This window comes from Hippopotamus amphibius, chromosome 5 (assembly GCF_030028045.1).
Source record: "Hippopotamus amphibius kiboko isolate mHipAmp2 chromosome 5, mHipAmp2.hap2, whole genome shotgun sequence".
In the NCBI taxonomy this organism is placed as follows: Eukaryota; Metazoa; Chordata; class Mammalia; order Artiodactyla; family Hippopotamidae; genus Hippopotamus; species Hippopotamus amphibius.
Window position 1 is genome coordinate 19,757,768 of NC_080190.1, and position 17,411 is coordinate 19,775,178.

Sequence of the window (17,411 nt, forward strand, 5' to 3'; positions counted from 1 at the left end):
AGACTTAAAACCATTGCATCAAGGAAGAATTGGATTAATTTTCCCCTGAGGTCTTTTCTAACTGAGATTCGGAGACACTGAATCTAGCCACGAAGAAAAGTTAAAGAGCCTACACTCTGTTGGCTGTAGGGCTTTGATGTAAATGGCAGTCTTCTGTCCCTGATCAGCATTCTTTTCCTGTACTCTCCATCTTAAGTGTGTCTCACATGAAAACTTGCCATGTTGGGTGTTTCTCACCTAGAATAGCTTCACATTTCCTGAGTTGAAGTGCTCCAGAGTAGGAAAGAAGATCCTATGGTCCTTATTTGCATTTGCTGGATTCATTTCAGTTGTTCCTGGATCAGGAACCCATTTTTTAATATTTGCTGTAAAGCTGCACAGAACCCTAATTATTTGGATCATTTAAAGTAATTGATTTTTTTCTTCATTTTTCTTTCTCTTGTTCTTTCTCATTTCCTTTGGAAGACTGAATGAAAACACAAAGAAAAAAGCAATTTTTGCAAGAATAAAATATCCTGAATTCCTTTCTCAGATGATGGTTTTTTCATCCCTAATAATCTTCTTTCTATTCCTTAAATTAATATAACTAAATTTTCCCACCAACTTTCCTTAATGAAGAAGAGCGAGTTTGTACCTCTGGAGGGTAACTCTTAGATGCCCCCACTTATACTGAAAATTTTTTGAAGCCCTTAGTCTTTTTTTAATGGAATTTCACATTCTACTCTCCAACCTATGCATTTTTTCTTTAAGTGTTACAACTATAAGTATATAATACCATGAACTAAAATGGATTCTGAAGGAAAAGCTACCACGTTTATCCTACATCATCTATCCCAGCTATACGGCCACCTATCCTTTCAGGTGATGTCATAAATATTATTGATTAAAGAAGTATGGCTTTAAACATCAAGTAGGGATGCTGATCTTGTCTTTGAAAATCATGAAATCACTAAAGGAAGTATTCAGTAACTGTCAATATTTAATCATCCCCAAAGATATTAAAATTACATTCTATCCCACTAATGGATAACACATTCCCCAATATTTATTTTATGTATAGTGTCTTACAATATCAAGAGCTAACATTTGAGTGTTTTATGCAGAATCTTTCTTCATCCTCATAACTCTGTAAAGTAAGAACCATATCAGCATCTCCATTTTCAAAGATGAACTGCAACCACAAAGGAATTAAGTCACCTGCCCAAGGTCACAGAGCAAGTGAAGGGGTGAAGGTGGGGCTCATGATGAGACTCAGGCAGTGAACCTCAGAACCACCTAGCTGGTGGTTCCTCCCTATAAGTTTCTTTCAGTTCTTGGGAAGTGGTTGCAGCTCCAGTTGATCAGCCACCCTCCACAAGGATGATTGTTCTAGAAGCAAATCCTATGACTTGTGCATCACAAGACAATTTGTTGTTTCTCATCTATTTCTCCAGTCAAGGAGAGAACAAAAGAGCCCCTTGGCCATTTTCAGATATCCCTTGTCTTTTTAAGAAAAAGAGGGCATTTGTATCTAAAGCAAAAACCAAATCAAACCAAAACAAAAATGCAGTGACTCAGATACTGCAGGACACTAACCCCGGAGATACTTAAACCAGCAAACGATGAGGTCAGAGGTAAGCTCGGGGGGGGGGGGGGGGGTCACATTAAAAGCCTGCAGGGAGAAGACTCAACCATGATGGAAAAGGTTTCTGGGAAGAGCATCCCCTGTAGCTGTGTTCTGTTGTTTCCTGGCTATTGTGCTGTACATTGTCTATCTGCCTGCGTTCTCTAATCATTCTTCCATTAACTCCTTCAGATGCTCAGCCATTTTCCTTGGCTTGTGTCATCAAAGGATATTCTGGCCATTGGGAACAAGGATAGTACTATCTCCTTGATCCACTTCTTCCTAGTGACAATTAAAATTTTCTCCAATGTTATGCCCTTGAACATGGAGATGTCTGGCACCAGACCACCAGCACCCCAAGAAAGGGAGCTTTGGTGCTCTCAGCTCTGGTTCTCTAGAGTCATGGAGCCCCTCATCATCCTACATTGTTTTTCCTTCATTCAACAATATTTATTAAGCCTCTACTTTGTGTAAACCCTGGGCTAGAAACTAGATAAAATAATAGACATATATGTTCCCAATATCTGGAAGAAAGGGGGACTCAGTTAATAAATAATACAGATATATGCAAACTTACACTGGGTAAGTGCACAAAGGACGTGTGTAAAGGTAAAGGTGGAGAAAGGGCAGAGCGTCCCAGGCAAAGAGAATAGCACAGAACACCTTTGAGGCCAGAAGGCAGGCGGAAGGAGACATAATAGGAGGCTGCAGAGTTCGGTAACATATGAAGAGTCTTCTGAGTCATGTGCATGATCTTATCCCAAGAGTATAGGAAGCCATTAAAGTGTTTAGTTAGTCGGGGAAGGGCTGGGGATCTCATGTAATCAGTTATGGTCTGGAAAAGATTACTCTGGCCTCAGTGTGGAGAATGGATTAGGAGGAGGGCAAGAAGGGATTAGGGAAGTCAATCAAGAGGCTATTAAAGATGTTCAGGCAAAAAGGCTTAGACAAGGACATTGGAGCTAGAGATAAATGTTTAGATAAGAAAGATATAGGAATATACATTCCATAGGAGTTGCTGATAGATTGATATGGAGGAGTAAAGATGACTTCTCCATTCTGTTTTGCACAACTGGATGAATTGCGTGCCATTCAGTGATATAGGGCACACCAAAAGAGGGCCAGGTTTGGGGGTGAAAATCATGTTCAGTTTTAGACCATTTTTTGACATGGAGCACCTCTGAGTTTGAAATAAATGTATTAAGTAGGCAGTGTGATATATGGGTCTCCAGTTTAGGAGAGAAGTCTGAATCAGGAGTATAAATTTGAGAGTCATTGGCATAGAGAAGATAATTAAAACTATAAACAAGGAGATGACCTAGGGAGAGAATGTCAAGTGAGAGAAGAGGAACTGGAACTGAGCCTTGAGGAAACTCAAATATTTACTAGCCATAAAGATGGGAAGATTTGCAAAGGAGGCTAAGAACAAGTGGACAGGAATTCAGAGGAAACTCAAGAGGCCAGGACATCCTGGAAAACAGAGGGAGGGAATTCTTTTAAAAGGGAGGAGTTATGCAGATACTGTTGAGTGGTCAAGTAAAATCCTGGATTGGTTTGTTTGGGCTTCCAGCACAAAATACCATAAACTGGATGGCTCATAAACAAGTTCTTTTCTAATAGTTTTAGAGGCTGGGAAGTCCAAGTTCAAGGTACCAGCAGATTTGGTGTCTGGTAAGGGACTTTTTCTAGATGGCCAAAGTGTAACTTCACATGGCAGAAAGAGCAATGAACTTGCGCTCTGGGGTCTGTTCATAAGGGAGCTAATCCCCAGCTTAAGGGCTTTGCCTTCATGACCCAGTCACCTCCCAAAGGTCCCACCCCTTATCACACCTTAGGGATATAGGCCTTTAATATATGAACTTTAGGCCATAGCACATGGGTACTGAAAAATGGGTACCCATTGACATATTAGCAAGTTGGAATCCATTGGTGACCTCTTCAAGAACCATTTATGAATTAATGGGGAGGCACGCCAGATTGAGGAGTAGCTGAGAAATAAGAAAATAAAGACAGATAATGATTTCGGGAAGTGTGGCTGTGAAGGGCAGATGGAGACAGGGTGAGGACTAGAAGACTATGGGGAGTCTCTTCCCTACCTTGGCTGTAGCTCCCACCTGACTTCTTGATTTTGGACAATTCCTTGCCTTCTTCAGCCCATACTTCTGTGTGTGTGTGTGTGTGTGTGTGTGTGTGTGTGTGTGTGTGTGTGTGTCTGTCTGTCTGTGTGTGTGTGTGTGTGTGTGTGTGTGTGTCTGTGTGTGTGTGTGTGAGAGAGAGAGAGAGAGAGAGAGAGAATTTCTGCTCACCCCTGGCTCTCTGTATTCCTGGCCATCACTCCCAGTGACTGCCTGTCATGTTCCCACCCTCACTCCTGGCCCCTCTCCCACTGGCCTGGTTGCTGTAGCCCCTGCCAGGCGTTCCCAGACAATAGGGCTGTGCTTAGCCTGACACTCCTAAAGAATAGAAAGTGAGGGAAATCTGGCCTGGAATTGGATATACAAGTTTAATTTAAAAAAAAAAGAAAAAGAAAGAGAAGTAATTGCGTGTGTGCCTTGAGTGGAGGGCTGCAAGGGGAAGAGTTGGGTTGATCCCAAACTCTTGGTGTTTCTCTCATCAGTTGAATTCAGTCACCAGCCTCATTCTACAGCTGGAATATGTTGGAAATCATAGCTTTGATGGTAATGATAGATAGCATTTGTTAAGTTATTGCTATATACCAGGCACTGTGCTAACTGTTCTACATGGATCTTTTAATCTTCACCACTATAAGGTGAGTACTATTATTATCATCCCCATTTTGCATAAAAAAGCCTCAAGGTCAATGAGACTTAGAGATGTTAAGCGATTTGCTGAACGTCGTACATAGCTAAGTAGAGGTGGAGCTCCTGGGTCCACTCAGTCAAACTCTGGAACTTGTGCTTGTCATCACCCGACTCTACCTCCTCTCCAGTCCTCTCATCTGAGAGCATCCAGGTAGATTATCTCCCTGAGGACTGGGGGCCTTGAAATGGCTGCATCTCTGTGCCCAGACACAAAAGAAAACAAATACCCATGAGCTTTCTGACACTTCCTGTTCTCAGCTAGATAGAGGGAACGAGGTTTAGCGAAAAGGGTGTTGGACTCGGAAGAACTGGATTCCATTTTGATGCTGCCACTTGTTAACTGTGTGATCCTGGGGGACTCAGTTCACCTTCCTGAGCCTCAGTTTGCCATTGGTTAATTGGAAATAATATCCACTGAGTGTTGAAGATATGCAAGGCATTTTCATACCTGTTATTTCATTAAATCCTTACTCTCCCCCCAAATCCCATTTTATAGTTGAGAAAATATTCTTGTTGAGGTAAATGCATGGTACATTTCTCTGGACATAACCTCCACCTATGTGCAGGGCTGGCCCCTCTTTCCTGCCTGCAGAATCCACCCTATTAGCCCCTTTCCAACACCCTCTGAGAGACTATCTAGTTTCCAAGCTCTTACTCATCTCAGCCAGCTACCTCTTTCATCTCTTCAGTTAACAGGTAATAACTGAGCACCTACTCAGTTGGGAGAAAAGGGACTTTCTCTGCACCTTTCGAAGCTGGCATCATGGGCAGCTGCCAGCTGCTTGGTAGAGCTGTCATCATTTTAGGGAAGCCGAGTCCCTCTTACTAATTCCTCTCCAACTCAGCGTAGCCCATGTCTTTATCTGCGTGTCTGCTGAGTCTCCCACAGAAGGGAAAGGAGGACGATGTGGCTGTGGGTGTGTATTAGGGAAGGGTCATTAGCACACATGAATTCTCTCTGCACAGGGACGGCCCACACACTGCACAGTGGTCCTGGGGTCCTTGGTGCCCACTCAGGGCATCCAGCTGGCCAGAGACTCCACTCCGTGGGCAGAATGAATTTGATGCTCATCATTATAAAAGGCTAAGAGCAAATGTAGTCATTAAAAACATCAGTCTCCAGCAAGCATGACTTTCAAGTGGTAAGAAAACAGGGGGCTGTTTCTTGTGTGACATTATCTCGACCTAGAAAAGCACAGTCATGACCACAGCACTGTCATGACCCCACCCTTAGGAAACTCCAATTGTCCTTCGATATTCCCAGGTTAGTTTTTCCTTCCTGAAGCCCTGGATTTGGAGAGCTTTCCTCCTCATGGGGGCAGCAGGGGTTACTGGATGGAGCTTACAGCTGGGGTGTCTGTCCACCATAGCTGACCATGACCAGCGTCTCTCACTTCTCTGCACTGATTCCGTGAACAACTGACGTTGCCACCCGAATCTTTCCTGACATCCTTCAAAACCAACTGCAGGAAGAAATGTGTTTTTGTTGTTGTTGTTCTTTCTCAGGTTTTTAATTGCACAAATTCCATCTGATAGTACATCGCAGCCAATACCCTAAGGTAATTTTAAAGATTTCTCAATAAGATGAAGATTGGTGCCTAGTTCATGTCTATATTCTTATACTGACAGCCATGACTTGCTTCAAAAAATTTTGACTTTGACAGGGTTCTCTAATTAATGACTAAGAATGTTCAAGTTCACATCAGTGCCAAGACTTTAAAGGTAATGCAAATTTAGCTTTAAACAGATTTAGGTGAAAATAACCTAAAAACAAATGATGGGGGTAAAGTGCTAATTTTTTTTTCTTTAGGCAGAGTTTTCTGGGCATTTACAGATTAGTAGGAGTCAAACAAATTAAAGACATATTAGTATTAAAGAGCAGCGACCCCGCCAACCCCAGCCTTCCCTTACTTGAAAAACATTGGCTTTCTGCTGAAGCCTTTGGGTGTTATCCAAAAAGTCTTCCAGCCAGGAGGTGGCGCTGCAGCCCATAACCAATAGAGTTTTACAGTTTTCTTTCTTTGTTTTTCAATTTCATTTTAATACGCACTTACATAGGTAATACTTTAAATTTAACTTGGTAATTCTTTACCCTTATCTTCCCCTTTTCCCCCTTCTCTATGCTTCCGTTTTCTTTCTTCTTTTCCTCTGTCCCTCATATGATGGCAAATTTTACTGTAATTTAGTCCTATACAGCAAAAGTCTTAAAAGACTAATAGTTGATTCTACCAAAAATATTTATTTGTGTGTTTGCATGTATACATATATTTGATGTTGCTTTTTCAGCATTTTCCACCACTATTCCACAATTCTGTGTCGACAGCACATAAGAGGTTTTATATATGTATTAACCAAGTTACAGTTTGGGATTCTACCCTAAGGTTAGTATAATTCCTTTGGATAAATATTATCCTTGTTCTTTAGAACAAGCTTCCTGATCTGTTTTCTTGTTGTGGAGTTATATGGTAGGCTCCCCTGTGCTGCTTCTATTGCACTCCCATTTTTCTTGCATAGTTTTCCTCCCTTTTAATCTTTTCCCTTATGTCTGTGGACACAGGCTAGATATCATCTTGGCAGCTTGAGCTACTGTGAATGAACAAAGAATTAATGGACAGTTGGTTGAAATCCTTCATGTTGTAGCTTTAGGAAATAAACCATTTTGTCAATCTAGTTCTTATAAAACAATCTAGTTCTCATATGTTCTCAAAAAACATATGCCAACCAGTGGAGCCTTGCAGTCTCCACATCATCCATCTTGCTGTCTTTTCGTGGTATATTTTGGTCCCTGTTGTATACATATTTGGTGTTTATTTTATAGCAAGGACAAACTGGTCAGGTAGAAAATTCCCCAGGCCCTGACAGCAAATGCACAAACTTTGTGTGAAGATCTTAGAGATTCCTCTTGCAAGATATTCATTCAAATTCGTGAGAATTGTGTCCTCCCTATTTTTCTCTAACTCCTTTGTCTAGCGGTGTGGGAGCACCATACATTTTCAAACTTGAAAATTCTAAAATGTGGCAGGAAGCTGTCTTGAAAGCCATTGCCTTATGCTCACTTAGAATCCATTTCTTTAATTGTTCAAAGAAACCAGCCTGGAAAAATCTTACCCCTAGTCTTGGCTTGCTACTCTTGCCATTCAGATCTCAGCTTAAGTATCGCTTCTTCAGAGGAGCCATTCCTGACCATCCAACCTTAAGCAGCTCTCTAGATACTTGCTATCACATTGCCCCATTTCAATTCTGTCTTGTCATATCTGACATTTTCTTTTTTTATAGGTATTCTTATTCATACAATTCATATTATTATTCTCCCACAAAGGAAAGACAATTCCAGGAGAAAAAGACATTTTCTGCTTTATTTGCTGCTGAATCTCCAGCAATGGGTCAATTAGCCCTTGCTGTGTAACAAACCATCCCTGAAACTTAGTGGCCTAAAACAATAAACCATTTCTTTATTTGCTTATGGGTCTGTGGATCAGCAGTTTGGGAAGGGCTCTGCTGTGACAGTTTTCCTCTCCTTATCATGGTGTCAGCTGGATTCACTCATGTATTTACAGTCAACTAATGGTTGGTGGCCCACTTACAGATCTGGGGGTTGGCTGGATGTTAGCAAGGGCAATGGTGAAAGCTGTGTGCTCACATGTTGCTCTCATCCTTCAGGGAAGCCTGGACTGATTCATATGGTGACAGTCACAGGGTTCCCAAGAGCAACAAGAAAGGGTAAACCCCAATAATCAAGCATATTTTTTTAGACCCTGATTGCATGATACATGCTAATATCCCCATTGACCAAAACAGGTCACATGGTCAAGCCCAGATTAAAGGAGTAGAGAAATGCACTCTTTTCATGGGAGAAACTTCAAAGTCACATTGCAAGGGGGCTACAGGATGGGAAAGCAGACACGGAGATGGGAGGAATTTATGACTCTCTGCAATTCATAACAAGCGAGTGGTGCATGGCAGTCACTCAGTAAATACTTACTGAATGGGTGAGTGAATGAGAAAAAGGAAAAATCAGTTATCCAATCTACCAAATAGAATCTCAGGTCCTTCATGTGAGTAATAGTTTCTGATAAAAGTATCATGTTTATCAAGTTATGGTTTCTGCCTTTAAAGACTTGATCTAAAGCAGCCTAATGTTCGGCTAGAAATTAACAATAGCACTTATCCTGTGGGGGTTGTGCTTGTAAGAGCTCCTGTATCCACAATGGTGGAGGAACTTCAAAGAGGAAGCTAGAAAAGTGTGCCTTGGACCACATCACCAGAAGCACAAACCTACCAAGCTAAGAAATGAACAACAGTGAATTCAAAAATCGGTTACCAAGGGGCCAGGTTTTTGCAATCAGCCATAATTTGTATTTCTGTCCTAAAGCCATTTGTTTACTTCTCTATAAAATAGAGATTTAAATGAGAGGAATCCCCACAATGTTATAACAAGCCTATGTCCATCATCTTCTACATTTTATAGCTGAAGACTCATGCTAGCTCAAGTCAGGTTTTAAAACATATGCCACAATCTTACTTTACAAAGATAGGGAAAATTTAGATAAATAAAGAGACAGGTTGGGAGAAAGCCTTTCACTACTTGGCATTTCAAAATTCTCCCTCTCTCTCCAGTCTAATCTTATTTGCCTCTCTTTTACTGTAACGTTGATGATACCTGTATCCTCTCCAAATTCTGATAAAAATGATCCTTGGACTAGCCACATTTACCTCTTAATTTGATTCCACAGGTGCACCCTTATTTGGAGGTTTTAGGGACCCCTTTTCTCTGTCAGATAGAGAGGCAGCAAAGGCAGATAGCCAACTATTAGCTTTATTGCCAGTGAGGCTTCATTGGAGGCTGTGGCTTAGATACACAGTATTACAGGGTTACTGATATTGAAGCCCAGAATTAGGCTCCCTGCCTAGTCACAGACTCACTGCACAACCATGGGCCTTTCCTCATGAGGACCTGTACTAAACATTAAGACCAGGAGGAGCAAACTGGAATTCTAGTTTCCAAGAGAAAGAAGAGAGAAGCTAAACCAAGAATTCCCTGTTTCTTTTCTGCAAACTAACGCTTATCCTTTTAGAGAGAGGAGTGAGGATGAGGGTGGAAAATTCAGGGAAAGAGACCAAAGAGGTTTCCCCATGCAAACGCCTTGAACCCACCATACGTTTTCTATTGTTTGCATTGAAAGATTGGGTTTCTCATCCCAAGTTCCCCAGAAAAAAGTCAGTGCCATGTCAGCATTCCCAGCTCACCAAATGTATTCATACGTGGGCTGTGTCATTGTCTTAGGTTTGGGATTCAGAAACAGTTTGAGACTTTCTTGTACTGTATCATCTGAATTGCTGCTTCATTTATTGCTGGAGTCTTCCTCCTGCCAGGTTGCAGCAGAGTGAAGACGGCTGGCTGGCATTTTCGCCTGCAGCCACTGAGTATTCCAACTGTGTTTTGAAATGAGGACTTCATCTCTCTGAGGTCCTCAGCTAGACTGGTCCATCAGTCCAGGATTCATTGACAGGCTCCTCCCTACCCAGTGATATAGTAGCACAAAGCAGTATCACTAAGTTGGTAGGAGTGGCTTGGGCCATGCTCCCTTATGCTGTATGATTTATTACAGGAGGGGGGCAGACATGCCTATCCCCCCATCTAAACTGTGCTAAACTGCCAAGGATATCATTTCCAATGTGCAGTAAATATGAACATTTTAAAATAATTGTTACCTTCTTATTTTAAATGCATCTAGAGGAATCTAAACACTTGAGCAATGTGATATTCACTATCCTCACTTTAAAACACACACACACACACACGCATGCAAGTTCTTTAACAGTAGGAAATTTTACATGAGTTCCTATTCTTTCTGAATTTGAATTTCCATTCCACTTCCCACACAGAATTTTATCCTAACGTAATGTATTTTGAAACTGTTTTATAGAAAAGCCTGTTATGCTTTTCTGCATCAAAAGTATTACATATAAATGGATATGTAACTTTTTATTGCTTGTGAGCATAAAGCACTAGGTATTATTAACTTTTTTCTGTGAGATATCATTAAAGCTATTATTTTGTATTTAATCAAAACAACAAATATATTTTAAATTCTGGAACGTATTTATTAATTAAAAAATAAAAATTTATAGTAAATATTTGTTAATGAGATGAAAGGGATTCTAGATTAGATTATATATTTTGAACAAATATCATTTATCGTTAGATTGAGGTGGGATTCACCATCAATTTTATTTATCTCTCTTTTTGTCTTTAAAATGTAAACAATGACAAGCTATATTTAAGATCTGTTGTAACAGTGCCAGTCAATTCTTTGAATGCCTTCTGAGTTACACACTAAAAATCCTAGGGATTTATCATTAAAAATTGTTTATCATCTATTTATTGACAGCTCAGATTAAATTGCCCTTCAATTTTATTGAAAACAAATTAGAAACTGCTTGTCTTACAAAGGATTGATTTCTAAATCATTAGTCATTTGCTTTCTCAAAACCAAGAACATTTTAAATTTTAAAATGTCTTTGTTTAGTGCCCTGGAGGTTTCTACTCCCTAAGGCAATAAGAAGTGAGAACTAGGATAATGTGAGGTGTGCTTTCCTTTTGTAAAGTTGGGAGAGAAAAAACACCACCACTACCTTAGCCACTTTATCAGGCAATCTTTAGTATGAAGATTGATTTCCATAAAACTATACCTGCCTGGTAACCAAGGTTGTTCTGATAAGCCTACTCTCTTAAACAGAAAAGCTCAGATTTATAGTATTTGCTGAGTTCCATGTTGTAAATATTCCCATGATATGCATCTGATATCACTGAACTGCAAAGTTGGAAAGATATGTACAATCAGCTCTCATGAACTGGTAGAAGCTGATTCTAGAACACCATTGTCCTGTATCCCTGGGAAAGTCTTCATCTAGGCCAATTTGAATACTGCTGCTCTAGATCACTGTAAGTCTTCATTTCAATCTTAGCATTTTTTTTTTAAACCTAAAGGCAATTTAAATAATGATTATCTCTTGCAACCCTGAAGGTGCATTTTGCAGATGAAGGAGCTGCAGTTCATAAAGAACAAGTAATTTGCTCAAGGTCATACAGCTAGTTTGTTAGTAGAAGAATTGAGCCCAGAACTCAGATTTCCTACTTACAGGGTTGTATTGAGTCCCCAGGTTAGTTCTTTCTAGAATCCCATGATCTGAGTTGGAAGGGACCATGTGGAACGTTTGGTTCTATATCTACTACCTGTAGGAATCCCCCCTCCCTAATATTCTCTAGAGGTAGACATCTAGTTTCTGGTGAACTTGTCCCAGAAATGCTGGTTCTTGCCATCATGCTCTGTTCAATTTCATTTTTTGACCAGCACTATTACCCTACCCCTCCTGTTTTCTAACTGTGACCAAATTCCATTTCATGTTAATTTCAGTAAGCTATTTCTGATCTGCCTTCCAAAGGCTCCAGAATAAATCTAATTCCTCTTTCATGGGACAGACTTTAGTTATTGGAGGGTTTTAACTATAATTGCAGTCCCCTCTTTTGCTCTCTTAGTGTATGAAGTAAGCAGAATCAATGCAGCCAGTGGTTTACATTGGGGTCCATGGGCTATGCAAATCCTTGTTCATCTAAGGAAGCCTCTCTGATATTATTCTTAGGCACACTATCTTACCCTTGGTATTAAAGCATCAACCTTCTACTCTTGGAAATTCGAGTCTGCCACGTAAGATAAAACTTATCTTCCCTCACATTCTCCATCTCTTTTCACATTTAACTTCAGCTCTTCACTTTACCCCCAAATTGTATACTTGTTTAGCCAATTCATTTTCTCTGCTAAAGATGATGAAGGAGTTTATATTTCAGAGTGCATGGTTGGAGAGCACACTAAAGCTTGTATCAGTGATTGATTTTTATTAAGTACACCACTTTCCCTAGTTAAGCACGCAGATGGCTTCAATGTTCTTCATGTGGCATTTTACTAGACCTATAGTGTTTGCTATAACAATATAATTGATGGTTAAAAGTGAATGCTTTTGCTCTAAGGTCAGGACAAAGACAGGGATGTTCACTCTAGACACTTCTGTTCAACACTGTACTAGAGGTTCTAGCCAGGGAAAGTAGACAAGAAAAAGAAATAAAAGCCATCTATATTGGAAAGGAAGAAGTAGAGTTATCTCTATTTGCAGATGACATGATCTTATATGTAGGAAGTCCTGTGGAATGCACTGAAAAACCATAATTAATAAATTCAGCAAGATTGCAAGATACAAAATCAATGTATAAATCAATTGTATTTCTGTACACTAGCAGTGAACAGCTAAAAGAAGAAATTAGGAAAACAAGTCCATTTGCAATAGAATCAAAAAGAATGAAATACTTAGGAATAAATGTAACAAAAGAAGTGCAACACTTATACAATGAAAACTCCAAAATATTGTTGAAATAAATTGAAAAAGATATAAATAAGTGGAAAGACATTCTATGTTCGTGGATAGGAAAACAATATTGTTAAGATGACATTACCCCATAAATTGACCTACATATTTAATACAACTCCTATTAAAAATCCTAGCTGCTGCTTCTGCAGAAATTGACAAGCTGATCTTAATTTTAATATGGAAATGCAGGGGATTAAAAATAACCAAAAATCTTTAAAAAGAAAAACAAAGTTGGAAGACTCACATTTCCCAGTAAGCTATATGTAGCCTGTTGATTCTGTTTTCTGGAGAACCCTATCTAATGTACATATACATAGCCATCTGCTGCTTGATCTGAGGCTCTCCTTCATGACAGCCTGCTTCTGGAGAATCTGCCATTAGCTTAGAAGTCCAGTAAGTAGATACATGATACCTTTTAGAAGGGAAGATAGGAAACTGAAAGTCGTTTCCCTCGAGTTTTACTGCAGTGTCTGTGATTAACAGTACCTGGTAAGTTTCCTCCAAAGAAGTTCAAGAGAAGTTTTATTTCAAGTACACATGGTGTCATTTCAAGTACACATGATCTCCAAGCTGAAAGTCAGGCAGGGGTTCTTATGGTTTATAACTGGGAAAGGCCACCTTGTTGATAAGCTTGGATAAATGCATTAAATTTCTGAAACATTTGTCCATTTTGACCCGTGAAAGAGTAAAGTCAAGGACAGGAGCTGAGCTGCTAAGATACATGAAGCATCCAGTGACCAGCTCATGTGGGCATAGCCTGTGAGTTCCTGCTTAGAGTGGATCTAGCATCCATGAGAGCCAAAGGCAAGGTCTTTAATCATGGCAACCTAAGTTCCAGTAATATTAAGAACTTAAGTTCCTGCAAGTTTCAGTTTAATTTGCTATTCATTCTTTTTATTTTTCTTGGGAAATAGGAACAATAAAACTTCTGTGTGACAAGCAGAGCCTTGGAGATTCCTTCATTACTGTTTCATTGAAATGGGTACCCCATCACAGAATCAATACACAGATGTTCACTAAATGGGAAACAAAAGTTGCTTTACAGCAAGGACAGGCTCTTAACCAGAACAGACAGACATTGGTATGAACATATTGATAATAACACACAGGGGAAGTTAAGCCATGTTGCTTCTAAATCACACCTACATCATTAATCATCCCCAAAGCATATCTGCTGTTCATATTGACAGACACTTTCTTTTTAGTTAACTGGCAGGCCCTAGTAAGGGCTACAAGTCCATCAACTTGTTCAAAATCAGCTTCTGGGAAAAGAACGGATTCAAGCAAGTCTGAATGGGCCATGATTGCATGTCCATCTTTATAGCTTCCTTCTTGAGTTCTAAAATAAGATCACTTACAAACACGTCTCAATCTTGGTTTTCTAAATGGGTTTCAAGGAGGTCAGGGCATGGCAAGAAAAACTGAGTAAGAGCATGGCAGTCATGAGAGTCTCTCTCCTTTGAGAGCAGAAGAAGGCTGATAGGGTTTAGGGTGTTACAATGATGGATAGGAATACCTGTGAATGAGAAAAGGATTTCATAGGTCATTCTAGAGGCAGTAAAGTTCTGGGTATTTTCAGTTAAGGGTAAGGTCTGAACAACGTGAGGGATCATGGGACTAAGTGTAGCTCCTAAGTCAGCAGAGGCCTCTGTTAAATTAGTGGCTGCTGCCAGTGCACACAAGTAAGTGGGGAGGGTGGGGGGTGGGGGGGGTAGACATTTGCTAACTGGTGATGTGAGAGGCTCTAATAAGTGATAAATGCCTATTTAGCCTATGTCACCAAAGAATTCTTTAAGTTGCCTGCTGGTGATTTGCCCAGAAATGTCACAGATGGCTAACGATCTTTGAGAGGAAAGAATCTTTCCATTTTGTGTTATGTCATAGCGTAGACGATGTACTTGCATATGACAAAATTGAAGATAATCCTGGGAGACTTCATGTTCTTCAAATGCTAACACTGTCAGCAAATGAAGGGAATCAATTCTCCAAAACTTTTTATTTGGAAATGTAACAGATCACACACATATGATTTAAGAACAGAGTCCTGGATGATTTGGATGCTTCTAAAGCTATGGTTAAATAATTTTAAGGAGTAAGAGGGTACTTTGTAAACCATTGGGGCAAACTGTTTATACATATATTGATTTTCTTAAGTAAATGCAAATAGATACTGCAAGTTTGGGTGCAAGGGTGTACTAAGAATACAGAGCATAGCTGTACCAACGTAAAGTAAGCAGCTATCTTAAAGTTTGAGAACATGATGGTACCAGGGTTTGGGGCTGCAGGGAAGTGAAGAGGCACAATCTTGTTAACGATCCTTAAAGCCCAAACAGAGCAGTAGCCATGCCCCTCTATCTGTCCTTCAGGCAGGTAGAACAGAGGTATTCCAAGGGCAGGTACAGGGGATAATGAGTCCTTTCCAGAAGTATGCAGATACGATGGCCTGCGGTCCTTTTATTACCCTTCCTTTTGAGTGGGTCTTGGAAAGAGTATTACTGGATTGAGAACTTAAGGGCTCAGCCTTCCTAATGTGTCCCACATCTGATCTGTCTTTGACCTAGAAGCTTTCAGGGAAAGATTTAAGGTCTGAGATGTAAACGGTGAGTAATCAATCTGTGTAATCATTAAATTATAGGCTGGGGATTCTTCTCCTCTGGGTGTTTCAGAAAGAGCCCATTGGTCCATATTTAATAGTGGCACCCCTTTTAGAAAGAAGGTCTTGTTCCAACTGATCCACCCGAGTGGGGTCACTACGCAGCAAAGTGTGTTGATTGGCAAAAGAACCCAGAGAGAAAAGAGTGACTGAGACATAGGTAGTCTAAAGGGTATTTGAGATTCCAACTGTTGGAACATTTTTGTTATTCTGAGTAAGAAATAATTGAAAGGCCGAAAGGTTTGTAGTAAAGAGTGTAGCTTAGAGTCATCTAGAGATAGAACATTCTGCTTTTGCAAATGCATGCAAAATTTTCCCCTCCATGTTAAGAGTTGAGAGGCTACTTTTTCAGAGGGCTGTCATTCTGTCAAAGTTTTGAGATTTTCTCCTTCAAGCTAAGGTGGGAATTATTCTTCCAATGTCTGCTTTCCTTACTGTGTTGGCCAATGTCTTGGTTTATATCGGACACAGAGGTGCCCTTGTTCTTGGGTTTACCTAATTGCTTAATATAAAAAGCTATTATTTTGGCCTGTAATTTTTCTTTTTTTCTGAGTCAAAGTATCATCAAAGTGCCCAGCAAGTCCTGTTAATTCAGGAGGTGGGCAAACTGTCCTTCTGTCTTCTGTTTTCTACCTAAATGTGCCACCCAACAGTGAAAGTAGAGAGTGCATTGGGATATCTTTGTCCCTATGGTATTCCCTGTAGGTGATCTTTAAGCAGTTTCTGAAGTTAGAGATTGACTTATTCATTTTCTGTTTATAAGGCTGAATTGTTAGCTAGTCAATTTTAGCAGGAAAGACCTCAGAGATAGCTGCTAATTATTCTATAATCAATACATTTTGCAGTTTCTAACCGTTTCCTTATCTTTAAGTCTCATAAGGCAGTGAGCCAATTGATAGCAATCAGGGAGTCCAGGATTATAAGATCCATAGGACAGTTCTAAATTCTTCATTGAACTGTTTTCTCTCTAAGAATTTGGAGTACTCTTAGCTAGATTATGCAAAAATTGAATCTCGATTAGATCAAGTTAAAACTATAAGAGCAAAAATGCTGATCTTCTTCTTCACCTACATTATAGGACACTAAGAACATATATTGTCCAGTGAGAAGAGTGTAAAAGAAAGTATAAAGGGTCTGGTGAAGGTTCAGCAGTAATAAAAGGAACAGAGCAAGGGGGAGGAGGTGGTTGATGTACAGGGCAACAGGAAAGAAGCCAATTTGGAGTTGGGTACAGGGAAGAGGAGAGTTTATGTTTATATTTTTATATTCTGTGTATTTTAGCTTTGTCTAAGGAGTCTTTAAGGGGAGCAATTTTAGAATTTTCCTGTCTTTCAGATGCCTCTTTATACCAATAAAAAATTATTCATCATTGATTACTTGGAATCTTTGAACTCTGATTCTCAGGTGCCATGAAAATGGATTTTCTAATGAATATTTTAAGTTCTCCAGAGGGGTCACTGAAGATAAAAATTGTCCTCAGTAAGATCCTGGCATAACTGCAGAAGCCAGATGGTAAAGAGGTTTGTTGAGAACAGACAAGAGATAGATAACCAGGCTCTGGGAATCTAACCCCTACCTAATCCATGAGAGCCCTAAGCAGTGAGACCAATCAAGTCGAGAGGACAATACCAAGGCAATAAAAATTAAAAATAACAGCGTAGGTAGTACTTCAATGCAAAGGGATAAGGGTGCTTGTTCACCAAGAGCAGGACTCACTCAGTGGACCAGGCATGGGGCCCCAGGAAGGAGAAACATCAAAGGATCTTTTAGATTCTCTATTCTAAGTCGCCAAGACTGAGCAGAAGTTCAGTCCTGATCCAACTGACTGCACAAAAATTTTGGAGGAAAATCAACCAGAGCGTGGTTAGGATACATCTTTATTTGAAATGGCACAAGAAGGTTTCAAAGA